Source organism: Micropterus salmoides, unplaced genomic scaffold (genome assembly GCF_014851395.1).
Source record: "Micropterus salmoides isolate LMB-PRFRI ecotype aquatic unplaced genomic scaffold, ASM1485139v1 Ms_hic_scaffold_8, whole genome shotgun sequence".
Classification (NCBI taxonomy): Eukaryota; Metazoa; Chordata; class Actinopteri; order Centrarchiformes; family Centrarchidae; genus Micropterus; species Micropterus salmoides.
The window spans coordinates 35,902,465-35,907,975 of NW_024044570.1; the positions used below are offsets into that span (position 1 = coordinate 35,902,465).

General features: G+C 47.3%; 1 pseudogene; it reads right to left on the reverse strand.

The window, feature by feature from the left end:
- Positions 1 to 1,326, reverse strand: part of LOC119893066 — a 16,761-nt pseudogene extending 15,435 nt beyond the window's left edge.
- Between the last annotated feature and the right edge of the window lie 4,185 nt (positions 1,327 to 5,511).

The following is a 5,511-nucleotide window of genomic DNA, read 5'->3' on the forward strand; positions in this document are numbered from 1 at the left end:
CTTCGCTACACACTTGTGTTGCTAAATGGTAAACACATGCGGCAAAAGTTAATCACAGCTGGCATCTTTTACACACAACAACTCATAATTCTGCACACTTGTTTCTAATGATGTCTAAAATGTGGTCAAGTCCCTGGCCAGCGTAGTGGCAATGTCACACTTTGACCAAGCAATACAGTTTTTCAAAATTGCTAAGACCCATTTCTTGAAACCTTCACCCATATTCTCAAAACTTTAAACTCAAAACCCAGTCTTTAAACTTCATTCACAAAACCCCTGACTCTTCTGGCAAAATCAAATACTGTAACCAAAATGTGTTTTTAACTTTGTTACAGCTAGGCTAGTACACCCAAGTGCAGGAGGAGTTAGATACAAGAGGAACATTTATTGCAGGGTTGAAAGGATCAGATTAATCTTTTCCACAGAAGACATTTACACCAACACCTGTTAACATCTGGGTTTGTTTTCAGTGTAAAAGGTTAATATTGGCATTAATCAGCATTCGCTCCCTGGTCAAATGTCTGTATTTATAGGCTCCAGCTCAGATTGGCAGTGACAGTAATATGACATTCGGGTGGACACGTTCATTTTTGCCCCTTTTCTGGCCCTACGGTCTAACGTTATAAAACCTGCATGCCACATAATACATGTCAGCAAATATATACTGAACAAAATTATAAACGCAACACTTGTTTTTGCCCCTATTCATCATGAGCTGAACTCAAAGATCTAAGACTTTCTCTATGTACACAAAAGGCCTATTTCTCTCTGTGCTCCGAGTAAGCCTGTGACCACCACGGGACCCAGGGAAGATGGCCGGGCAGGTCCCCACATAGGAGTGGTGTATCACAGTGGAGTTGGCAGGGCTAGCCAGACTAGCAAGACGGGAATCAGGCAGGGGGGCTAGCTGCTGGAACACTAGCAGGCCGGGAATCAGGCAGGTGACTAGCCGCTGGAGCACTTGCGGGGTGGGAATCAGGCTAGTGGCTAGCCACTGGAGCGCTAGCAGGCCGTGAAAAAGAAAGACTGGCAGGACAGAGATGGGGACTCGAGTTAGAGACTCGGACTCGAGTGCAACTTAAGTCGCACACACAGTGACTTCAGACTCGACTCGGACTCGAGGTGCGGGACTCGTGAACAATGTTTATTTTTGGGAAATGTCTGATGAGCTTGCCGTTATTCCCCTCCCTCCGTTACCTATAACCTGCCTAAGTAACACGTAGTATCTGCTGCGCTCAGCCGCACGTGAGTCAGCCGGGCTCGCCTACCTGCCTTCTTCCCCTCGCCTCGCCTCGCCTCCGCGGCGTCCCCCCGGCTTCCCTCCATGCTCCTCACCTCGGCCTCCAGCCCCCTCTCAGTCGCCTCGCTTGAGCCTTGCCAGCCCCACCTGCTCCTCGGTCCTCCGCGCCCTCGTCTGCTGGCGCTCTGCTCACCTCATCCCACCTCCCGACTCCCCTCTTCCCTTTTTTCCCCCCCTAATAAATCTCTTTTGGTAATCTGAAAAGCGCTGTGTTTGGGTCCATTCTGTCCACATCCGTAACAGAACGATCAAGCCATCATGGACCCAGCACGCTTTCCCTCCACCGACCCCACTCCTCGGGAAATCATCCACACTGTCGCCTCTCAGGGGGCAGTGCTCGACCAGCACGCGGCGGAGGAGATGCGTAGAGTCTTCGATTGCCCGGTGCGGGGAAGAGAGGCACCGGGTCGCCCCCTCTCCAGCCGCTGTCTCGCCGTCCCCCGTGCCACACCCCATAGCTCCCCCGGCCCCGCCGGTTCTCCCCGGCTACACCTCCGTTCCCTTCCTCACCTCCTTCCGAGCCCATGCAGTTAGGCCGCACTCACCTCTCTCCCCTATAGACACCAAACTCCACCCCTCCGCCTTCTTTTCACACCGGCTTTCTCCCACGGAGCAGAATTACTCCGTGGGAGACCGAGAGTTACTCGCTATCAAACTGGTTCTGGAAGAAGCCAACCAGGACCTGGGAGCAGCGCTCAGGTGTGTAGCATACCGCAGCCCCACCTCCTGGAGTTCCCACGTTCCCTGGATCGAGTATGCCCACAACTCCCAAATCTGCGCCTCCACTGGTATGTCTCTGTTCATGTGTTCCCTGGGTTATCAACCCCCCTTGTTCCCATCACTGGAAGAAGAGGTTGCGGTCCCTTCGGTACAAGCCCATCTTCGACGCTGCCGCAGAATCTGGAGGGAGGCCAGGACGGCTCTGCAGCACACCGCAGCCTGCAACCGCCAGTTGGCAGACCGCCACCGGACCCCTGTGCCTGCCTACCGGCCCGTGCAGCAGGTCTGGCACTCCTCCAAGGATCTCCCCCTACAGACCTCCTCAAAAAAACTCACCCCCTGGTTCGTCGGTCCTTACCCCATTGAGGCCGTCATCAACCCCTCCGCTGTCCGTCTAACCCTCCCTCCTCACCTGAAGGTCCACCCCGTCTTCCATGTCTCCCGAATCAAGCCCGTTTCCACCAGCTCCCTCTCCATACCAGCGGTGGCGCCCCCCCCCCCCCCTCCTCGAATAATTGATGGTCACCCAGCCTACTCTGTGCGCCGCCTCCTCGATGTCCGACGTAGGGGCCGGGGATACCGGTACCTAGTGGATTGGGCCGGCTACGGTCCGGAGGAACGTTCCTGGATCCCCACCAGCCAAATCCTGGACAAATCCCTCCTGACGGACTTCTACCGGGCCCACCCTGACAAGCCGGGGGGTGCCTGGGGGCGTCCGTTAAGGGGGGGGCCCTGTTGCGGTGGCAGCCCGGCTGACGGTGAGTGCCCTGTGCTCTTTTTTTCCTTATTTTTTATTTAATAAGCTGTACAGTATTTAATAATTGCATTGCACATTACATGGTTGTGCTCTGTAAATAAAAACAGGTTACAGTATTCCTTATAGCTATGCACTTTTATAAGCAACTTGGATTGAACGCAGCAGGTGATACAGCATTCGTAATAACCACGAGAGACTTGACTTGGACTCTAGCTTGAAGACTTGTGAGCATCTCTGTGGCAGGATGGTGGAAGCTGACTAGCTGGTTGTCCGTTGGTGGTCCAGCCGACTCCTGCTCCCCGAGTCCAGTCCGTGATCCGGCTGACGTCAACTAACCGAGTCCAATCTCCAGATGGGTTTTGCCTTCGCCGCCAGCCCCCAGAGGATTTCCACCCTTACTGTTGGCCGTCCTGTCGAGAGCTGCTACAGCTCTCACACTTAAGTTGACTTCGCTCTTTATTATTTTTTAATTTTTTTATATCTTATTATATATAACCCCATTTCGGCGTCTATCTTCTCCTGACTTTTTGTCCTAGAAACTTAGTTCCAACTTCAAAATGTACATCCTGTTCAGAAGATTTTTACGTGAAAGAAATTAATGGGTTTCAATGGGAGAACTTTCTTCCAACCTACTCAACTTTAAGAGCTAAATGCTCCGGCATATCTGCAGCTACAGACTCCATTTGAGCTGTAGGTTGCAGAAAAGATGTTGATCTTTCAAAGTTGTATTTGGTGTTTGCTAAAAAAAACATTTAGTTTAGGAGCTCTGCCCTTCCAAAGTAAAGGGTTTTACAGCTTTTAGCAGACTTTAGAGTGTGTCATGTGATCACAGAGTGGAGAGAGGAGGATTTGGCAGACCAGAATTTTTTGTAAACTGCTGCCAGTCCTGTATATTTATCTCCATAAGCACAAAAAAGGCACCAAAATGTAGCCACACGCCTTTTCCATCCTTAATTGATTGGAAAGTTTCAGTCGTCTCTGTTGTAGCTGCAGCCTGAGGTCTCCCCCTGTCACTAATTCTTTAACTTGCTGTATCTTCCTCCCTGTTTGGAGGACACAAGATGCATATTTGTATGCTCAACTACTCAAGCACTAACTAAAAAGTCCAAAATGATAGCTGAAAAAGCTTATTTTTTATTTTTTTTTTTTAAAGCAAATGCACTTTTTGTATCAACAAAGGATCACATTATCTCAGTACTAGCAAGCTGGCTAGTGGTGCAGTAAATTAGAAATCCAACCATGAAGCAGCACCTCCTATTCAAGTTCCAGTCAGATATATAGCCTAAGTCCATCCCTAAAAATTGCCATTATGCATGGCGGTGAAGAAAGTTTTGTCAAAATTTGCTAATAAGTCTCCTATTTGTTTGAAATACAAATTTTACTTTATTTTGTTTTTGTTAAACATGTATGCTTAGAAAATAGTGGGTTTTGTTGGTAATTGTCATTCTTGTGGTGGTTTACTAGTGAAACCAGGAGTGAAGTGCCTGTTTCATTTGATAAGAACAGCTGCATTGATAGGTATTCAATAGTGTAGTGGTAAGGAGACAGTCCTTAGAGTACTACTTCCTGTGCCTGACATTGATTTGTTTCACGAAATTAATATATTATAGCTTGTGAATTTACAGAGCTGTTTGTTTGAACTTGATGCTAACAAAATGTGGAGTCCTTACTGACTTTCAATGGTTACTTTCAAAATTCTATGTTGTTAGTTACTTTCTAAATGCAATCATTGTTTACATGATATTAAGTCTTTGGCTGTATATTTATTTTATTCTTCAATAGTGGAGTTGACATCACAGAAAATATGTTTATAAGCAAAACATGCCTTCTATTGGTGCTTAGGAGGCATTTTTTTTGTCAGAATAAGACACATGATTGACAAAGAAACTTGAAAGCCTTTCCCTCCACAGTGTATCTGAGTAGTCCAGTGGTGGCGGTCTTGCTCCGGATCCAGAGATTGATGGATTAAACCCCACTCACAGCATGTTAACAAAAAGGGGCAAAACTTTACACATGTTGCATTTTAATACATTTTTGAGAATTGATACCCAATTATGAATTTTTCGTTAAGGGCACCACCAGAGTTGTTATTATCCTAGAGTCTCCGGACCTCTAGGTAGTTTTAATAATTATACAATTATTACTAGTGATCAGTTAGTTAATAATCGCTCAATTATCTTAAATCAGTCAGTCAGTCTCATATCTAAAGGGTCAATTCTCTTGGCAGGGACGTAGAAATAGGCAACACACACAGTTCTTGATTATATTACAGTGAATTTATTCTCTAACTACTGTGATAAAAAAGATGGTTGAATACAGGGAAAATAACAATTGCCGAACAATGAGCTTGGAGGTTCGATTGTGGGAAGCATTTGACTCATACGGCATAGAAGAGCTAATGAAAGTAAACTAACGCTATGGGTTTAAGAGGAAAAAAAAGGGAAGTATCTGATCACAAAATATGTGTTAGGTCTTACTGCTTGCCGGCGGCCTGCTTGGCCTGTTGCTGGTCCCACTAGCTGCCAATCCTGGCTTTTTGCTAGGGATTCTCCAGGGTTCTCCGTGTCTGATTGCAAACACCTCCTCGTCTGGCAATTCGGCTGTTTTCAGGTTTCCTTCGTTGTGGCTGGTGAGACTACGTGGCTTGGTCTGACCTCGGTGAAGTTGGCTTGACGAATAAGGCTTAAAATGGAACTTGGTCGTTCCTGAATTAGTCCAGTGTAACTTAACGGAC